This window comes from Excalfactoria chinensis, chromosome 4, assembly GCF_039878825.1.
Source record: "Excalfactoria chinensis isolate bCotChi1 chromosome 4, bCotChi1.hap2, whole genome shotgun sequence".
Classification (NCBI taxonomy): Eukaryota; Metazoa; Chordata; class Aves; order Galliformes; family Phasianidae; genus Excalfactoria; species Excalfactoria chinensis.
The window spans coordinates 82,960,231-82,982,108 of NC_092828.1; the positions used below are offsets into that span (position 1 = coordinate 82,960,231).

General features: G+C 43.8%; 1 protein-coding gene across 7 annotated transcripts in view; it reads left to right on the plus strand.

The window, feature by feature from the left end:
- Positions 1–21,878, plus strand: part of HTR2C (5-hydroxytryptamine receptor 2C) — a 193,334-nt gene that overhangs the window by 71,115 nt on the left and 100,341 nt on the right. Inside the window, exon 1 of one of the 7 annotated variants that reach the window (XM_072335732.1) lies at positions 5,770–5,933. The exons of 4 other annotated variants lie outside the window; for them this stretch is intronic. The gene's annotated coding sequence lies outside the window, so the exon portion shown is untranslated. Of the gene's footprint in view, positions 1–5,769; positions 5,934–6,171; positions 6,634–17,098; positions 17,157–21,878 lie in introns of those variants that run through there. 2 more of the 7 variants (XM_072335734.1, XM_072335733.1) reach the window with 2 other exon arrangements.

Sequence of the window (21,878 nt, forward strand, 5' to 3'; positions counted from 1 at the left end):
GCCACTGGGTCTGGGAAAGAAGAGTTCGGTGCATTCTTGGTGCTGGTTGCTTCCCTACTGCCTTCAGAACTTGGGCACTGCAGCTTGAAAGCAATGGCTGTGAAGCTGTGTGAGCAGCATGGGCTTTGTGGATCCCAGCAGCAGAACCAGGCTCTGCAGCCCTCAGTCCTCACTGCTGAGGCTGGGACATGGCATTAGGGTCAAAGAAGTGCCCATAAGTGGCAGTGTGGCTATGTGATGTGTTCACAGGCTCAGGGAATTATGTGATGAGTTGTGCCCTCAATACCGAGGTTATAGGAAAGACTGCCTGCATCTTTTCCTATGTGAATATCTGTGGATTAATGTCTCTAGCGTGCATTTTTGGGGAGGACAAGGGGAAGCATTTTATCTCTGTAATGTTATGCTCTTTCAGACACAGTCCAAGGTCTGGAGTGAATATTTGCAGTCAACCTCTGGTAACATGAGTTCCCATCTCAGTGCTGCTGAGCCAGATTCCAGGTCTCCCTCCTGTTTGCAGTAAAAGAAAACAAAGAAACCCCCCAAACCTGTACAGATTCTCTTACACAGAGTATCTGCTGGGATCAGTGTTGTGTGCTGTAGGTCTGCCTCCCTGGGCTGGAGGATGGAAGGGCTGGAACTTTCACTCTACTGAGGCAGAGAGAAAAATGGGAGCTGTCTGTGGGCCAAATAAAGTTGACTTAGCATAGTGTTCCTCACATCCCCAGGTGAGTGTTTGGGTGGTGTGCTCCCCTCCAGCAATCCTAGTTGCCCCTTTCCTGCCCTTGAGCCACAAGGACTGGGAATGGCAGTGGTGTCTGCACCTTGGCAGAGCCTCTGCAGTGCTCTATGCCTCCTTCCTCTTCTTCCATTAACTCCTTTCTGATTACTCCCTATTTCTTTCTCTCTTTTCTTCTTACAGTGCATTTTTTCTTTGTTTCTTTCACCATCGTTTCCTTCTCGCTCGCTAGGATTATGCTTTATTTGAGGGTCACTGTGGCAGAACCACCTGATGTTTGTCATTTTTGTTGTGCTTCCTTGCATACTTTTATAGTACTTGTAATATCATAACTTTTTCACATCTATATTTTTTTACATTGCTCATACAAAGCAGATCTGAAGTTGGACAGGCCTGTTGTAAAGGCAGTGCAAGAGTGAATTCATTGCTACTAATGGGCATCTGGTACCGATAAAAACCAATGACAGGGAGAGTTCTACGTTGCAAAAGGATGCAGCACAAATAATTTAAATATTTTTCTTGTGTTTGAGTGTATTTGTGGTGTCTGATTGAGCTGGTTAGCAAAATAAAGACAGATGGCAATGAATTCATTCCAACACGTTTCCGCGATGGTGCAGCTATTCCAGCTTCTTACAAGCACTTACACAAATGATTGTCTTGTTTAAACTTCCTTTGCTGCTGCTGCTGCTTTCCACACCTGGATCACAGAATTCAGAGAGAGCATGGTGATAATTTATGGAGGGAACTGATTTTTGTATGCATAGTATAAGTGAAAATAAATGGAAAGAGGAGCTGCTGGTGATTAGCCTGTATGCTCAGAGAGGCAGTGGGTAAGACCTTACCCCTTTCTCCTTTAAAGTCAATACCAAAACTTAATGGGATTAGAACAGAGTTGAGCATTAGTAAGCTGATGTTTGAAGATGACGCTGTGATTCACAGCGCTGTCTTTGTAGGAACAGAGACAATGTTGGTAGTGCCACGAGCAGCCAGTCTGGGGTCTGCCCCAGCTCTTGGGCTGCCCCATCTGCATCTGGGCTCTGCCAGTTCAGTTCCTGTCAATGGGGATGGATGGTTAGTACAATTTGATGGAAGGTGTTATTTTCATATAGGTCTGTGGTTCCTTGCAGATATAGAAAAGAGGAGAAGGAGTTTTCACAGGGACTGCAGTGCCTGGAGTTGTGTTGTCTGGTGAGGCAGCTGTTCTTGCAGCTCCTGCCCTAAATAAATACAATCTTTAGCTTAATGGAATAATGACATTTTCTAATAACATCATCTATTACTTTAAGGGAAAACTTGACATTTCAAGTTCTACACTAACCTGTCAGTGTGTTGTCCCAGTGCTTTGCCATATTTCAAAGGTGCTCATTATCTCTGTACTTTCTGTATGGAAGAGATACTAAAATCCATGTGTAATAATGGAAATGTTGTACTTAATGTCTGCATGAAAAAGTATGCAGAAAAAAAACAATGACAGTGTAGCTCTGTCTGCAGGTTAAATTGTTTTTATTTTTTTTGAGACGTCTGCACAGAAATTGTTTAACTGCTTGGTTTGTTTAGTTCAGTTTCTTTTCTATATAAAGTATTGCTGCTGTTGTTTTTATGGTTCTGAGGCAACATATGCATGGAGTACAGCAGATTAGACTTGCTTTGCCTAGCCGTTGAGCACCCTAATGGCAACTGTGGTGTGGATGGGTTCTGCCATTATCCCTCTCAATCCACCTTTCCATCCACTCTCCCTCCCTGTGATGGATGCGTGCGTGGGCAGAGAGCAGAAGAAGATGGGTTTAGCTCAGCACTCTTCTGCTTCTCACCTGCCCTGTGTCCTGGAGGATGATGTGCTTCCCTGGGAGGGAAAAATGCCTTCATGGTATTAGCCATAACAGGACTACATTGATGGAGCTGCTGAGAATCGGGTACAGTGCCTCGCATCCATCATAAAGCATTAAAGTTGTGTGTGAGGAGGTGTTGAAGGAGAGGGATATTGGTCTCCCTGTGGAAGCACTGCCTGTCTGTGCTCACAGCCTCCCACAGCTCCCATCAGCTGAAGTGATGGTGGTTTTGCTGCTCTCCTGCTCTCAAACCAGCAGTGAGAGGGCACTGGGTGCTGCCTGAGATTTCCGCAGCCAAGTCTCTCTGCATCCAGGCTGGGGCTGGCTGTTACACCTCCCACAGTCCCAGTCTGTCCCAACCCAAAGCACTGCTTTGCATATTCATGCGTGAAGGTGTCTGTGGAGTTGTGGTCAGAGGGCTCCAACTGAGGCAACTGCAACAACACGGCACTTTCATCAGTGGTGAAACACTAATTAATCCTGACTATTTCTCCTTTCAGCGTGGCCAATTTGCTCACAGCAGTGCCTGGCTGCAATAACTGCATAGTGGGGTGCTGCATTTGGGGTGTGAGGATACTTACAGCACAGGTGGAGGAGGGCAGCAGTGTAGGGAGCAATGCAGCCATGATTGAGCAGCAGCTGCTGTCAGCCAGGGCACTGCTCCTGGTTCTGCCTCTCTGCAGTGCACAGGCCAACACTTACACTGCTGTTGAACCCTCTGTCCCTGTGGCTTTTTGCTCTCTGCCAGGCTATGTACATATGTGTGTTTTTTCCCCATTTTAAGGCAGTTTCTTCTTCCAGAGAGTGATATTCATTGGATCATAGAATGGCCTGGGTTGTAAAGGACCACAGTGCTCATCCAGTTCCAACACCTTACTATGTGCAGGGTGCCAACCACCAGACCAGGCTGCCCAGGGCCACATCCAGCCTGGACTTGAATGCCTGCAGGGATGGGGCATCCACAGCCTCTTTGAGTAACCTGTTCCAGTGCGTCACCACCCTCTGAGTGAAAAAATATTGTTGGGAGAGTTTGGCATTCAGGTTACAAAGATGTTCTGACTCTGCATTAGTGCCACATCCATGAATGTAAATATTCTTTTCTTCCCAGACAGAATAGAGAAAACAGAGAGAAAAGCATGAACAGTGAGGTTAAGCAGCACTGTATGCTCAAAATGTAGCACTGTTCTGTGCTGGAGGTGGTGAGAGGACTGTTGGTATTTAAGCAGAAGGAAAGATGGGTGGATACTCTGGAGAGGGACTTTCTGTAAGGGTGTCTCTGCTATAGCAGGGGTTTGGAACTACATGATCTTAAAGCTCCCTTTCAACCCAAACCATCCTATGATCCTATAGTTAGGGAGGAAGAAAAGAAAGGACTTGTCCATGTGCATCATTTTGTGGGGCGGGTAGGAAGGAATATATTGACAACTATAGACAAAAGATGATGGCTAGGATTCCTGGGAGCCCTTCCAACAACCTGCCATGTGGCCCTTAGTGACCCAGCAGTGGTGCAGGTAAAGCCCCCTGTGCTCTTGCAGGGGATGGGAACCACCAGCAGATCTGTCTCAATTTCTGCCTCCTGTAGCTAGAGAATGAGCTGGGTTCTGCATGAGGCCTCTGGAGAAACCAGTGGGTGAGAACAGAAACCATAAATGCAGGCATTCAGGAGCAGCGTGCTAGAGGTGGCAGCCTGTCTAATGTGCTCGGTACCCATGTGTGGAGTGCACCACCTAAGGTCCTGACTTATTACAAGGCTAGTTTATGGAAGAAAAATGTTCTTAATTGTTTTGTTTGTTTGCCCCCAAAATAGTGTGTTGTTGAGGGAACGTGTTGTATTTTTGTATTTTCATGTCTTCTGCATGTACAGCATGCAGTGCAGCCTCACTCAGTCCCATCTTTGTTGTGTTTCCTAGAATAAAATGATGTCATTCCTTTCCTCCTCCCTCCTTTCCTTCTCCATATTCATTCCTTTCTTTGTCTTCTAGATACCAATTCTTAGGAGTTTTGAGAGAAAACAGGTAGGGTTGTCAACCCCTACATCAGGCACTAGATTTAGTTAGCTCCCAGAATGCATTTGGCTACCATCACAGCCTGAGTGCTTACAGGAAGAAATGGTGTTGCCAAGTCTTAGCGCTGACAGCACTGGGACATGTAGTGCTAAGGCAAATGGAGAGGTACATTAGACTTGCTCATGACTTGAGCATGATAGCAGATGAAGCTGGCCAAACTGTGCTGCTCAACATTGCAACACCAAAGGAGGATATTAATCGTAGAGCCATAGGATGGCCTGGGTTGAAAAGGACCACAATGACCATCCAGTTCCAACCCCATGCTATGTGCAGGGTTGCCAACCAGCGACCAGGCTGCCCAGAGCCACATCCAGCCTGGTTTTGAATGCCTGCAGGGATGGGGCATCCACAGCCTCCTTGGGCAACCTGTTCCAGTGCATCACCACCTTCTGGGTGAAAGCAGATAGTCACCATGATGCTGTTGTTATCCAAGATTAACCCAGCTAAAGCTACCGTGAGCCATCCAAAATGTGACCACACAACCCTGACTGCAGGTGGTTTTCATCCCCGTGAGAATTCTTTGTGTTTCTGGTAATCCTCGTTTTTGAGAGGCTCCTGACGTGGTTAGGTGTGACCTCTGCAGTGTCACTGCTGGTTGTTAATCCTCTTTCCATCACAGATGGAAAGATGGGAAGAACTGGCTATTATTTCAGCTGATTTTTTTGTCAGCTCGCAGAGGATGATATTTCTAGCTTCTACTAAACGCCTTCTGCTATCCATAGTTTGGTGACAAGCTCGTTCTGCTCACACAGCCTCCTGGAGGCTCACTTTGCAAATCTCCATTGGTGTAGGGTTGATCTGGCTCTGTAATGAGCTCTGCTCCTCACAGAGACAGTACCTTGTTATGCGTGCTCTTCTGTTCAGGGTATCGGTTACGTGTAAAAGTAATAATCTTCTCTGTGCTGCTTGGTTTCCCTCACAAAGGTTACATGGTTTGGGTAGGTAGATTGTGTTGAAGTGTTTACTTGGAACGTGTGAACGACTTGAGACAAGTGCGACCTTGCTGCGCGCCAGCATTTCTCAGTGGAAACACTTTCACATTAAACAGCAAAGAAAGAAGAGAGGTTTGTCTGAGGGCCAAATGCATGATTCATATCGTTAGGGTGAAGTTAGGCTCTTCGTTTTATCGTGCCTGGGAGTGAGCCTGTGCTGCTCAGTGCCGCGAATTCAGTTTTTCTGAGGGATCTCTCAGCTGGAGATGACCACAGTGCTTTGGGTGAAGCATCAATGGGAACTGCACTGGAGTTGTTACAGCATCATCGTCATCACACTGTCATGGCATGGTGGTGGCTGTTGAGGACGGTAAGAACTAGAAGCAAAATGTGAGGTCTGAAATTCTGGCTTGGTTTTTTCCAGCTGCAGTCTCACTGTTGATGGTTCTCTTTTTGCTTGAGGGCACATTGGTGGTGGGAGAGTGGGAAGAGGGAGATCAGCTGTTTGATTAGAAGTGTGATTTCAGAATATCGTGTGATGAGCGCAAGTGGTGGAGGACAGCATGTCTATATGGAGCCGTGTGTGCAAGGGAGCTTCTTGTGTAGGAGCCTGGATGGAGATGTGACAGCATGGGTCTGCTGTTGGGGCTGGAGAGGCAAAAGCTTCGTGGGACCTGGAGGAAAAGCAGAGTGACTGTTCTCTATTGCTCTGTTATTGGGGCTGATGGGAGCTGCAGAAGATCTGTCGTGTCGGGGACGTGAAGCAAAAGTTCAGGTTTTATTAGCTGGATACTTCTGTGAAATCTCTTCTTATTGATACCACCCTGAGCTGGAAGGGAGGAAAGAGTATTTCAGTGGAAATGCTCACAAAAATACTGCTCTGTGTCTGGATCAGATCGATGTAGCAGTTGCTAGGAGCCAAAAATGAGTGTGGCACTTCAGAATCTGACTTGATGTGTGGGAACTAATTTTTATTTAGAATGCAGTAAGATCACATGGATGCACAGATATTTTGTTTGCTTTTTTTTCCCCCAGTTCTCCTTGCCAACTTGGGCTGAAATTAGAACAGGGTAAGTCACCAAATGGTTTTTTTAATCGTTCTGACTTAGCAGCCTAGAATTAAAGTTCGCGTATGTCAGATGGCATCTAAATTACTGAGATTACGCTGATTTTTTTTATTTTACTTTATTATTTCCCTCCTGCAAAGCTAAACTTCTGATTTGCAGGGCTGCCTTTTCCTGTGTTTTTGCACTTGCTGTTGGCTGATGCTTGCCCGCGGTCTCAATGAGCTGTACCTTCCAGCTTTCTTGTGAATGGAACCAGTTACCACATCTGCTGCCCAATAGCCTGTTCGATGTCTGCTCTGAATTCTAAGACTGATATTGTAGAACGAGCAAATAGTTTATTCCTTATCTCCGAGTGTGGTATGAAACGTTTGCGCTTCTGGGTGCAAGAATGAGTTACTTCTTGGATGTGGCTCTGGGCAGCCTGGTCTGGTGATTGGCGACTCTGCACATAGCAGGGGGTTGAAACTAGATGGTCATTGTGGTCCTTTTCTACCCAGGCCATTCTGTGATTCTTTGATTATGAAATGCCTGTGTGTGTGTGTATTTCTGAGCTGTAAGAGGCCTCACTCTGCTTCCAAATTCTCTTGGAGGAAGAGATGTTTCTCGCCACGGTCTTAAGGGAATTTGTAAGGAGAGTTAGTGCATAGGAGAGGCTTTGATTTCCTCTTGATTTGGTGCATTTTTCCCTTCTGCTGTAATGATCTGTATCTTTGTATTGAGAACTATCTATCCTGTGCAACTATGTAATGGAGATATTTAATGAAGAAGGGATCTTATTTAGTGACAGGGGTGGGCAAAGTTTAGGATCTTGGGAGGTTGTTTGGAGGAGAGGGAGAGGATGCCCTGATTTTCAGGCACTCCTGATGCAGGGGTCAGAAGGGGATCATTTAAGCTAACTCAGCCTTGGTGGTGAGACTTTCAGATGCAATCCAGAATCCCAAATTAGGTTCCTGCTGCGCTGCCTTCCCCATTAGCTTTGGGAGTCTCCACTTGTATTTTGTGTCCTGAAGAGAGAAGGATATGCTTGAGCGGTGGTAGGAAAGCAAAGGAAATGAATGCAATTGACCTCTAACCTGGTGGAAATGGAGCAAAGCAGCAGAGGCTGCCGTGGTGTATGCATGTGCCGGGGACTGGGCTGTAACATCCTCTGCCGAAGGTGTTTTGTTCCCTGCAGTTCTGGTGAAAACCTGTCTCTGTCCTGAGTGTAAACCTGGGGAAGTCATAGGAGCAAAAGAAGTACCGAGCAGCATTCAGGCAAGGTGTGCCTTGCCGCCACTGCAGGAAGATGTGCAGTAAAGCAGAGCCAGCCCCCTGCTCTGTGGTCTCCTGGCTCAGTTAGCTTGCTGGGGATCAAACCCTGACCTGTTCAGGAACAGGAGGAAATGCAATTCAAACGTTGCTGCTGCCAGCAAAAATGATTTTACAGGAAGATCATTTTCTAACCATCTCTGCTTGTTCCAGGCTCTTTGAATGGCATCCTGCCCAATGGTAAGTCAGTTGGAATATGTCATGAGGGCACAAGTACCGAGCAGCAGTGTGCTCAGACAAGCTGCCTGCATCACCCAGGAGGTGCCATCTCCATGGCAATCCACCCTTGGGGCAGGCAGGGAGGCACTTGCCTTTCCTTATGCTTCACTGTACTTCTGAGTTCCCTGTGATGCTGCTTGAATGCCTCTGAAATGAAGATAGAAGTGCGAATGTCACGGAGCCTTGTGGCTGCCAAGAAGAAGATTCAGAGGTTGCAGGCACATTGCAGGGGGGGGTTGTGAATGCAGGAAGGGATCAGGAGTTCTTTGGCTGAGCTGCATGGAGATCTACAACACCAGTAAAATGTGGTGGTGCCCGAGAGCAGCCAGTGTTGTGGCAGTGGTGGTGTGTGGCTCTGCAGCCATTGTGGCACAGCTGCCCCTTGGCTGTGAGTTTCAGCTCTTTCACAATTATCTGGTAAAAACCCATGGAAATATGCATGGAAATGTTAATGAAAGGTGCATAACCAGTTGCAAGGTGCTGGTTTAAAGGCTTGAGTGTCTCCTTGTCTGTAACAAATACAGATTATTGCTGCTGTACCTCATTTAATTTAGTGGAGAACTAGGTGGTGTAGTTATGCTCTTACTGTGAGCAATGGATTTCTAAGAACATTCTTCTGATGAGTAGAATAAAGTTTTGCTTTCCCTATTACACTCAAAATGAAGACCCCTTTTTGGCAATGGGTCCGTTATTGCTGGCAGTATGTAAGCATAGTACTGTAAGTTCGCATCCAAGAGCTTATCTATATTCATTCTTCTGTACTAAACAAAACCAACACAGCCTCCCATTGCAGTAAGAAAAAGCATTGCAGGTCGATTCAGACTCCAGAAACTGTATTGCTGAAAAGGTATTTTGTTAGATAGAGAAGTCTGATTCATTGAACAGCTTTAGTGGGTTGGAGGATTGTATTTGACTTCTTCAAATCAAAGGTGGAACTTTAATTTTCAGTGTTCTCGGATGGATGCAGTGAAACTTCATGGATGTTTTGAATAAGATGACAAGCACAGATAGGGGTACTGGTGGTTCAATAATAAAATCATCACTTTTTTTGTTAGCATTCTGGACTTTTTTAGGCTATGGACAGGGTGTGTTCTGCCCATGTGAGATGTGAGTAAGCTGAAGGTGTGTGCATTTTGTTTCTGATGTGTTGCTGGGCCAACCAAAGGCAAGAGAAAATGCCCAAAATGAAACTACAAGAGTGTGCTGCAGGTGAAAGAAGAGCCTTTTAAGTCTTTTAAGTCTTTGGTTCCACGTCTTTGTGTTGGGGCTGAAATCCTTCATAAAGCTTCCAGTTCTGTGGCATTTACACTGGTGAGAACAGCACAAGCTTGAAGCTTTTGTAACTCTAATCTTGTTAGTTAAGAGGCGGCATGCTGATAGTTTCATTTCACAGTTGAATTTTTTTAATTATCTCTCAAGATGATTTTTAGCTTCTCAGTTTTGGCCATCAGGTGTAGCATAACCTGCAACACAGCACATAGGATGAATCTTCAGACTGAATGTGCTTTGGAATATCTTTTAGTCCTGCAGCTGGACCTCTGCACAAGTTTTAACTTGACCTAAGGAAAAAGAGAAAAGATCAAATCAATGAATCCAATGAGGGTTTGCGATGTAGCTCTCTTATCAAATACGACTTGTTAAGTCTGTAATAGTGAAAAATATACTCTGCCTCCTCTGGGGGGATGTGACAGCTGAGTGGTTAAACACAACTTAGTGTAAATGCTTTATATTTTGCCTGATATTGAACTTCATATTGAGCTCAGATATCTTGGCTTCAACCTTTATGGATTTTTTTCTATATGTGTGCATGTTTAAATGAGATATATTTTCATACATATACATGATATGCATCCGTGTATGAACATCAGATGTATACTGTATTCCCTCAGAACATCACTAGAAAATCCTTCAAGCGAAGAAGTCCAGCTTTTCTGGATATTCAGGGCTTCATTCTCTTTGCCTGAGGTTACACGACCTCCAGCCAAACCTTTCCATTTGCAGGCTAACCCTTAGCTTTAGCTAAAAGATCTGCAGCTTTCTTAGTTACTTTTTACCTCTGAGGACCAGATCATCCTGCAACACTGGGACTTCTCTGCTCCTATTTGGGCTTTCATTGGACAAGGACAAATTTATGTTCCTTTGCCTTCATCAGAGTCACACCCCACCTCCTTGGCCGGCTTGGTCATTCTGGAAGAATTCCTTCTTGATCTTGAAGAGGCCATCCTGCAGAATCATAGAATCATTCAGGCTAGAATGACCCCAAGTCCAACCCAAACCTATCCCCACACCATGTGGGGATATCCCCTCTATCCATGTCGCTCTGTGCCACATCCCCACAGTTCTAGAGCACCTCCAGTGCTGTGGCAGGAGCCCCTTCTATCAGGCTGCCCATTACCAGTTGGAGATGAGGATAGAGAGATTCAAAGAGAATCGTGTGCCATTTCAGAAGGCTGTAGTTAGCAAAGATAGGCTCAGAAAGGCACTGTGCTCCTGCTCATGGCTGTCTGTGAGCTTCTGAGGGACTTCTAGAAAGAACCCTGCAAAATAGCAGTACTGGGTTGATGAACAGGCTGATCCCTGCAGTTGTGAGATCTGTGGTCCATCAGAGACCTGAGGCATGACAGTCACCCATTTGGGCATTTCTTTTGTTTCTAACAGCAATTGCAGACTTCTGCTTCACGGAAGAACTCAGCATGCACTTCAAAGCATTTCTGAAGTGCCCAATAAATATAAACTGGGTTTATTTTTCTTCTCTTGAGTGACTGATCCTCTGGGCCTCCATACGGGCTGACCCTGAGCACTTGCTTTGATGGAAGGCGTAAAGGCGAAGGAGCTGTGCGGGGAGGTGGGTGTGCATGGGGTGGCTCGGGGCAACCACATTTTATGGCAGAACCTTATTTTCCAACCTGAGTGATTCTGTGATTCTTCTATTCCTGCATTTTACCAGCTTTTTGAAGACAGAGGTCAGTGGGGTTAGGCTGAGCTTGGGTGTGTACAGGAAGGCTGTTGAACACGCAGTGGGAGCGAGGCCATATGTTCAGACTGTTGGAGGGGTGGGTTTTTTTTTGCTTTGTTTTTGCCAAATTCTGGGATGCCGCTGGGTTTAAGGAATATCTTCAAAAACAAAACAGCAATGCAGCTTGAGAGATAAAAGTTACTTTTAGCTCTGGAAGAAAAACTGAATAACAACAAAAAATCTGCTGTGAAATAACTTGTTTTCTTCACTATTTCCCTATCTGCTCTTTTCCGTGTATCTCTTTTCCTCTTGTATGACCCCAGTTCTGCAATGTGCTTCAGGGCTCGTACCTGAGCATCCAATGAGCTGAATACACCAAGTGAATTTTCTGTGTAGATACCACTTTGCACCCTTCTGGCACTCAGCAGCCAAACTCTTCAAACTCTCTTTTTTTTATATATATATATAACTGAAATGCTGCTTTAATTCTTCAACTTACTGTCAGTGTAATGTAAGCATAACCCAGAGGGTTAAGAACCACATCTTCTCTGTTTTCTCTGTTTTGCATCCTGCCAGTCTCAATGCAATGAGTCAGTAAATAATGTTTTTCCCATTAGGTAAATGACCTTTTGGGGAATTGTGATTCTACTGAGACTGGTGGGAAAATAATGGGTTGTACAAATAACTCTGAGGAAGGCAGAATGATTTTAGGATGCCCAGTAATATGGAGGAATAAAGCAAACCATCAGCACTGTGTCGTGGCTTTTATTTGGGATTATCAGAGTTTGCCAGTGCTGGAATCTGAGACGCTGTTGTAAATTATGAAGGCTGACTCCTTGTTGGTTATCCTTGCAAATGGTGAGTGATGAAATGTGTGCTCTGCTGTTTCTAATAGCTGGTCTGATGGCAGCTGCTAAGCTGTCACCTTCCTGTATTTTCCAAATGGAGTATTTTGGAGTGATGATCAGTACGGCTTGTTTTGCCTCTTCTCCATTTCTGAGGAAAGAAAATCTTTTCCTGTCAATCTAATCTTCACAAAGTCCTGTTCTGTGAGTTATCCTGGAAGACTCCTTGCCTTTGGTTTTAATTTATGTGTTAGTTATAATTCCAGGATATGTTACATCTCGGATTCATTCGGGCTTTCCTTGGCAATGCGTGGTTTCTCCCAGGTGCTGGAGTGTCATTTCAGAACTCCCAGCAGGTGATAACTGCTGCAGATTAAACGCTTCCATGCACAGTGTGTGTTTCCCAATGCAGAAAGCTGTGATTGGCTGAACAGCCAGCCCTGGAGATCTTTCACTTATTGTAAGTAGTTTTAAACATCAGTAAGATTTATGGAATTATAGATTCATTTCTGCTCCTGAGTTAAGAGACTTAAGAAACTACCGTATTGTGACTTGTAGGACTTGATTGCTGGGATTGAAATGTATTCAATGTAGAGTTATTGTAGTCAATCCTAAATCACACTTTTACAAGTTAGAAGTTTTGAGGTCGAGCTTCCCTTGTGCTCTTCTGGCAGCATTTGGGTGCATTGGGGCATTGCTGACATTTCTGTTCTAGTTCCTATTTTGGAATAGGGCAATTAAGTGCAAAGTCATGTCTGAATTCCCTGGGAAAGTTCCTGATCATCTGTTGTGTCCTGATCTTCCTTCTGTTATTTAGAAGGGCTGTAAGAAGGAAGGGGACCGGCTGTGCAGCAGGGTCTGTTGTGACAGGACAAGGGGAAGTGGTTTCAAACTAAAAAAGGGGAAATTTAGACTGGATATAAAGAAGTTGCTTACAATAAGAGTGAGGAGGCACTGGCACAGGTTGTGCAGAGGGGTGGTGGGTGTCCTGTCCCTGGAGATACTCAAGGTGAGGCTGGATGGGCTCTGCACACTGATGGAGCTGTGGGTGTCCTTGCTCAGTGCAGTTGGACCAGATGGCCTTTCAGGATCCTTCCCAGCTCAAATGATTCTCTAATTCTAGGAAGTCTGAGAGCATCACCATCACTGACACGTGGTGATCTGACTCTAGCTTCAGTACTGATGAGAAAGATGATGTTGTATTTACTTGTAATACAACTTGAAGGGATTTTCCATAAGTTGTCATCTCTCTTCTTTTCTGATGCTAGCATTTCCCCTGATGATCTCAAAGAGTGAAGAAGCAGTACTGTATCAAAAGTGGCAGATCACAGTAAATTGGATCCCTGTCTGAATGCCAAGGAAAAAAATTCAAAAGTATCTGGAGTAATTTCAAGTGCAGCCAAAAAGCTGCTTTGAGATTCATTCTGTGAAAGGACAGGCTAATGAATTTAGGGCATGTAATCCAAGAGAAATAAATCAGGTCTGAGAGGGGGAGGCTAGCAAAGCCCTGGGAGATGTAGTGGTAATAAAGGCCCAACAAACAGACGCGAGTGCATAATGTGATGAGGCTGCAGAAATGACAGTATGTCAGTGCTGAGCCCTGGATGAAAGAAGCAAAAATCTGTGATAGCAGGAGGGGCCCTGAGTTGTGAAGCACCTTGGGGGAACAACATCAGAAAAGTGTTAGGGGGGAGAAGGGAGTTAGAGCAGCTGTGGTGTCTCTGGGACAGAGGCGTTTCTGTAGGACGTGGATGTGTGTGTATGAGATAGTGATGGCAAAGCCAAGGGATTTGCTTTAAATGTCAAGGAGAGAGAGAGGAAAAGTTAGGGGTAGAGGAAGGAATGGGGAAAATACCAACAACAATGAAGATGTTGGCCACAAGGAACGGTAACTTTTGTGAATCTCTTTGGAAGATGTGCCAGCAAGACTGTAACCTTCCTCAGCACTTCAGGTCTCCAAAGTGTGATATGTGCTGGGATTGGATCGTAACTTTGGAGAGGTATTGACTGGCTGTCATGCAGGTCTTCAGTTCCAGCCAGTAGATCACCTAAAGCTGAGGAAGAAACAAGTGTTAGTACTGTGGCAATGCAATATAATTCTCTGTTACCATAGATACCTGTGACTGTATATAAGTGTTAAACTGGTATGGCTTAGTAGCTTGTGAAAAGCTGCTGTGGCTTGATTTCCTCTCATACAAACAGCTTGGCAGCTTTTGAAATGATGGTGATAACTTGTTATCACCTTAGCTTACTGCTACAGCCATCTCATGAAATTGAGGTTTGTAGCTGGAAAGAGATGGGGAGCAGGGGGGGCTCTGTGTACTAAAACTACAAATCAGATTTGTTAAATGCAAGGAAGCAAGAATTAACTAAGGTATGCAGGCTTATATTCTTGAAATTACCCATATTGTAACCCCTGACAGACACATCCCTTTCTCTGAGCCATCATTGTGTGTTGATGTGGACCTTTTTAGTAAATTGCTTTGAAATTAACTAATGAGAGATGGTAGACAAGAGATGATGATCTCTGTCAGGAAATGTGTGTTTCTCCATTCAGTGGGTGGGAGGTGTGAAGGGAAGGTTTACAGCACTGCTGTGAATGTGTTCAGGTATGGGAAGCCTCATCTTTTGTTACTGGGACTGGTAGAATAGGAATTGTTTTGATTGCACTCATTTCTGTGTACCTACAGACATGTTGCTGTAGGGTTAGGGAAGGGAAATCTGTGGTTTGCTATGGTGAAGAGAAGGCGGGGGGAAGAGGTGGGAAGCAGGAACAGGTAAAATAAATAAGACATATTGATTTAAGAGAAGCACATTTGCCCAGAGTGGTGAACGTGAGTGAGAAGCAGCCAGGATTGCATCAATGTGTGTTCTACAGAAGGCAATCTTTAACTTGAAAGGTGTAGCGAGGAAATCATCTGGCTCTCCTGAGATTATGGCTAAGAATTTACTTAGGGATTGGGACATAAAGCCTTGAATGGGGACGTTGTCCCACTTAAAAGCTTGGATGAATAATAAGAATGAATGTATGTAGCAAGAATGAAAGCAAAGCAAGCTGAGATTTAGTCACTGGAGGCTGTACGTGCTCAGGAGCTGTCTTGTAAAGCTCCAGTTGCTTCTTGTGGTACTGAATCTTGACTTCGTTGCTACATAACTGGAGCAAAGAGTCATTAGTATCAGCCTTGCTGCATTGCCTGTTCGGGAAGAGGAACCTGAGCAGCTCTGGAAATGCCCTTTATGCCAATCTGACCGCTGGGTGGTACCGCTGATAATACATCACCTCCTTGCTCTCTTTAGGTCATTGCCTTTTATTTCCTTTCTGTCCTCGGAGGCTGCTGCTAATAAAGGGCATCCGTGTATTAGTAGTCTCTCTTTCAAGGAATATACTCTGAAGAATCCTGCTGTAATTTTAGCAGGCACAAACCAAAACTTCCAGTTTCTGCTAAGTCAGGAGTGATAATAATTTTCCCTTCTGGCATTTAGGCCTCCCCTGGAGGTTTTCATGGAAAGGGTAGATGTGGCACTGAGAGATGTGATTAGTGGGCATGAAAGGGATTCGCTGGGGTTGGACATGATGATCTTAGTGTTTTTTTCCAGCCTTAATAATTGGGAAGCTATTTTTTTCACCTGTCATTAATATTAGATATTTGTCTAATAATGGTTACTTGATTACAGTGTCATAACTGTGGGCCTGTTTTATACTGTTAGGCAGCCAGATGTCCAGGAGGTTGTGCCAGGAAGGTTTGGTGCCTGTAGCTCCTTAGCTGGAGTTTACTGCTGCACAAACAGGAGAGCCTCGCTGTTGATGCAGGATAAAACACCCAAGGCAGCACCTGTGTGCTGAGCCCTGCTCCAGCAATTCCAGATCTTAACAAGGGGGTATCCTTGTTAACAGCTGCACATATAAGTAAGCTGTCCCTTTATTCAGTGTGCTGGGGGTGGCAGAGGTATGACCAGTATGGACACGTTCCCTTCTCAGTGCCTCCTATCTCTGGAGCTTCTGTGGTCTCTGTCTGCTGCATTCGCCTGTGGGGACACAGAACTGATATAGGAGCAGTAGAATGGTGTTATGAGCGTCCATACAGTGTTGATGTGAAACAGCTAAGCACAGGACAGGTACCAAATTTATTGCTTATTTCAGTCACCCAATTCCCAGAGAATGCATACTTTGTGCAAACTCATTCTGTTCCTATGAAGACAAATGTTTCCCAAACATTGGATTTATTACAGGGCAAGACGTATCTTCTCAGAGCACCGTATAATCTCACTCACTGTAGGTTGTAAACAGTGCATGTTCCCCAATACTTCCATTATTTTCTTCTCATCTCCAGATGTCCTACCCAAAGTTCAGGTGCTCAGGTGTGTGCTGCCCTTCTGTTATGTGGATATCCTGGCTTGAGACAGAGTGCTGCTTTGTTTAGAAAGGCAAAACCGGTTTGCTTCCCTTTAAGTCTCTCCATGAGGTTTTGGCCAGCAGTGAACAACCCTGCTATCTCCAGCTCAGAGCATGTGGGGAAGAAGGGAGTCTGAGGCCCCGTGGCTCCAAACCCAGGAATCTGTTGGAATAATAAATCTAATTTATGGGTGTGTAAAACAAATGAAGGCTGTGATGCTCCCTTGTGCTGTTTATTTAAATGTTCTGCCCTATGTGGTGATTTTAGGTTTTTTAACAAGTTTTTAATAACATCTCGTAGAAGGAGATGTTAGGAGGAGAATGGATGGCTGTTGGCTTTATTATGGTAATTTTTAAAGCAAAATAAATTCAATTCCCGTACTAAATTAAAGGCGACCAAAGAACAAAACAAAATCCATTAGTAATTAAATGGTGAAGTACAATCTAAGACTGTCACTATTCTGACAAGCTAAAGGGGAGCTCGTTTAGAGGAAATGTCATCTTCATGGCTGAATGTTGATTAGCTTCCAGCGTGTGAACTACTGAAAGTTGCTTTCTTTTCCTTCTCCTGATTTGGTATTAGACCTCCTTTATCAAAGGCCTTAGGATATATATATGTGACTCCATTCTTGATGACATTTTAGATGACAGTTTGTAATTAATTTTCCCGGGGTTGTGTCATTTCTCCAACCATTTCATTTTCTGCGTCTCACTTAACACCGTTTGATTTCCACTTTTCTCTTTCTCAGTTCCGTTGGGAAATAGATGACATCTCAGGGATCCTGCAGAAATTAAGGCGAAGGAGGTAAATTGAAACACAAGCCACCCAAGCAACAAATCAGTCAGCTGCACTGCTTGGAGTTATTGCGGGGACTGCAGTCCTCCAGCCATCATCAATCCGCACGCCTCGGTGTTGAGGTCCAGGTAAAATAATTATCCCTTGCTAATTCACTAGCAGGGATGCTCAAAGCTCTTACTAGACTCCCTGTAATTGGTGGAAGTGGAGGCAATTTCCTTCGTTGCTCATGGGCTGAATCAGCCTTGATTTAGAGATGCTGAAAGGTGGCCTGTTCCTCACCAGTGCCCATAGATAAGGCTGAGGGTGATGAGCCGCCTCTGCTTGATGCGTAACTGAGTTTGCCGTGGTGTCTGGATGGTGACTCATAGCTGCAGCGAAGGAAAGAGCATTTCCATTTAGTGCTCTACCAGAACTGTAAATCACGTGCTTCAGTCAAAGGAAAAATACATCCAGAGAGAGGTAGTGCTGGTGTCACGTAGCTATTCTTGCTTCATATACCTTATGAGGCCAGGATTTTCAAAGAAACAAACCTCTGGCCCCTCTTGCAACTTAGGGAAGTTTAGAAAAGGATATGGAGAGATTTAGGAACTATCCAGCCCTCAGAGCTGCTTCCTTTAATTTACCTGCTTTTCCTGCAGGCTTCAGAACTGTCTGCCAGACTTAGGGCTTATAATTTATTTTAGCTGGAAGGTAAGTAATAATACTTCCTGATGGGCCACCTTTTACCTCGCCTTGTTCTAAGGGACCAAGTTGGCAGATTGAGGGCCTTTTCTTTAACTTATGTTCATTGACAAGTCTCTCATGAGATTCCCCATCATTTTCTCTCTCAGCATGTGAAACTGAGTGTGCATTGCACCCTCTGGTGATCAGTGAGGAGCCTAAATCCCTGCCCTCGCTCCTGCTAAACCCATCCAGTGTGCTCGCCAGTCACTATGCATTTGGTGGCAGGATTTTATCCTATTAAAATGCATTCCCCTGGAAAGCAAATAAAATTGTTCGTCTTGCTCATCTACCAATGTTATATTTAAGTTTGGAACGCCCTTTCATTTTTGCCTATACGTGCATTCAGTTGAGTAATATATGCCTGTCTCTGGGAGTAACTATGGAAAAGGAACATTTGGAACTAGTGTGGTGGTTTAAAAGCAAGAGAACTCTTAATAAGTAGAGCCTTGTTTAAATATATAGTTGTATTTCATATATACATATATATATATACACATATATATCTTGTGCGATACCAGAGATGCTTTTCCAAATCACTGTCTTAAACTTTAGTGAGGAGGAAGATACAGTAATATAAGAGAATTCACTGCACGTTGGGAGAATGTCTATAAAGACCTATATTGCAGTATGCTGGGTTTAGAGCTTCCTGGAAAAGTTCATGTGCATTAAAATTGGCTGTAAACTCAGCAGGTGAACACAGTGGGGAATCCTGCCACTGGCAGCCTTATTGACTACCCAGCATGGGGCTCCCATCAGCAGGGACTTGACTGACTAGAGTGAAAACCTTTTTGTTTTTAGGTCCATTGACGGCAGTATGAATGCTGCGCAGGTATAAAGGGGCAGCTTCACATCACCACTAAAAAGCTTATGGTTGTAACCGCAAGGATTTTGGTTTTATTTGGAAGAGAAAGTTTTATGCTTTACGTTCTTGAAAACTGAAGACAAATGGAAGTTTCTGAAGTGTGGAAAGATGAGAAATTCAGGATATGAGACTGGTGGGGATGGGCAGCAGCTGACTGAGTCTGAAAAAGACTCGTGAATTTGCAAAATAAAATAAATGAAGATAATCTTCATGAATTACGGTGTGGATAGCAGCAGGAAATAAAAGAAGTAAATAATGTGTTTGTCTTAGGAATTATTTTCCAGCTGCAGGGACTGTGAAGCATTAAAGCTAGCCGTCTGTGGAAGCTCTGAACTCTGCTTCAGCAATGAAATTTAGTTTGGGTTACAAACTGGTTAGATGGTTTGTGGTAAAGGTAGGATTAGGTATCTTCTTATCCTCCTGCAGAACAAGGGAAAAGAGAAGGCGGCCACTTGAAATCACTGCCAGCTCTTTCAGCTGGTATCCATCTTCATGTTAAGACGTGTAGATAACTGCAGAGTGGCTGTAGGTTTATACAACACTACACAGATATTGTTTTCCTGTCCATCGGTGTGAGGGCACTCAAAGCTCCTCCAGAAAAATAGCTGATTGGTTTTAAACCTCATAAAGAATGTAGACCAAAATGCCATTCTACAGACAAGCCAGCTGTAGTCTTATCAGTGATATCGTACAGCACTAAACGTGTTTTTTGATCAGCGAATGTCCAAAATTGGATTAAAAAATGAGTTTGGGGGTTACAAAGACTTTAGTAGGGTCATGTATCTCATATGAATCACGTCAGGGTTCTTATCTGAATCAAGAAGGAGGCTAATCTGATACAAACAGAATAACCTGTGTTATTCAGTGTTTGGAGACACAGGGTCCCATTTGTAACCTGAGGGGGCTGATGACGTTGGGAATGAATGCAAGACCCCAGCTGAACATTCCAAAGTCTACAAGTACATTCCAGGTATCTTCAGACTTGTTTGATGAAGAGAATGAATTCTGAAAAGAGTTTAATGATTTACCTTGTTCAGTTATGGGGAAACCGTGGAATCCCAGAGGGAGAGATTGTTCCTTTTTTTGTTACCAAACCACTGCCTAAACCAGGAAAGAACTTGGCTGGTTGGTGCACTGTTGTCAGAAACCAAACTGTGACACTACAGAGAAATTGGTCCTAACGTGATGAAGATACCAGAAGAAACAAAGCTAAGCTTTGAACAAGCTTACAGTAAATTTCAAACAGGAAAACAATCAAAAATTGCCCAGAGTTTTAAAAGTAAGTATACCAACATGTAGTATGTCCTGAGGATCATAAGATAGGGTTTACTCTGTGACTTCATGAAGTAATAAATAAATGAAGACTTCTGTACTACAAATATAAAATCAGGTGTATTGAGGTATCAGATCAACTTGGATGGCTGCATTGAAAGATAAACCATTATTTATGTATTGTATAGGATTAATGCTGGCAGTAAACTACTAGGAGAGTAGAGGATGAGGTATATGTAAAGGAATTCATAAAAACATAACTCAAGTTCAAATCACTTGAACATGAAATGTTGATACCTTTCCATCTTCATAAAACAGACATTCTTCTCACGGTTGGTTTTTTTACTGCTTGCCTATTGGGAGTAAAAGGAATTCTATAATCAAGATGGTGGTGATGCATCTTCCTGTCTCCGTTCTTAATGATCCAGTTAAATCTACCCCAGTATTTAGGTGTTGCTCTGGGTAGTGGGTGATGTCAGCAGAGCTGAGAGACGTGAATCTCTTTGCCAGATATTGTCCCTGGGACATCATTTCAAAAAGTAAATTAAATAATGGGCAAGGCCTATTTTAAATAAAGGACATTCAAGTTTTTATTTCATATGGAATACCCCTTTCAAAATGACTCTCTTCTGCTAAGCTCATTTTATATTTGATTAGTTCTAGGAGATGGATTTTGACATTTAAAGTATGTGTAATAGAAAGAGAATAATTGACATAGCTGGGATTACAGGAAAATATTTGCCCTTGGAAATGGTAATGCACTGTTAAATACAGGTTGCATCGTATCTAAGTATAATAAAATCAAAATGGAAATGTGGATGATTGTGTTGGGAATGAATAGTCTCAGAGTGCAACAGAGGAAGGCAGAATGAGGGGGACCTTGGCAGTTCTAGTGCAGTGCAGTACATCCTTCTGAAAATGGGCATTGTAACACAGGCTTATTCTATTTCCTGTTCTGCACTTTAAGAAAGATGAATATCCCCAAAAAGATGCCGTATAGCGGAATTAAATATAAACAATGGTTCTGTGTCTAGCTGCTGTGGTATTTCAACTACAGGAAGGAGAACATTGCATGATGGTGCTGTTAATGGTGCAGAGAGGGTTTAAAGGTAAAGCTTTACCAGGGAAGGCAATGGGAGATAAGGTATGGTGTGGATCATCTGATTTATAGAGTGGCTCCCACAAGAGCTGTGGTGAGCTGAGGGCTGGAATGGGAGAACATTTCTGAGGAGTTTCTTACAGGGTATATTAAGTTGCTTTCCCAGATTGGACTGAAGTTTTGGCAACTGACTGCCATAGTCACTGCTATTACATACAATGGGGCAGCTGACTGGATAAATGAGCATCATGAAGGTTAGTTTTTCCTGTGTCTTTTTTCCTGTTAATAATCCTCACTCATCTACATAAACAGTGCGCTGTGGTTCTTTTTGTCCTTCTAAGGAGCATTATAAATGTATTTGGCTTCGGACTTTTGGGCCAAGCTCTATTCTGAGTCATCGCATACCTACATAGGAAGGAGAATTTACAAAGTGCATGAGGAAAAACACAGAGATGACAGCAAATATGCTGCTTCCCAATCTGCATCCTTGTGCTAAGTTTGTTGTAGTAGATGATGGGTCTACAGTTTTTTGTTTTTTTTTTGGAAACATGCTATTTTTTCTTTTCCCATCCTGTCTGTTTTTCAGATGTGCTTAATTCCTTCTGACAGTAACTAAATCAAGTTCTCTTCTAGTTGTCTTTCAAGATGAGAAACCCAGCATTAGAAGCAAGGATTTACAAGCAGTGCAGGCTGCTCCAGCTCTCAGCTCCTACCATCCCCGTAGGCCAACACAGCCCTCATTCTTGTGCAAGTGTTGAGGGTGTCTCTCAAT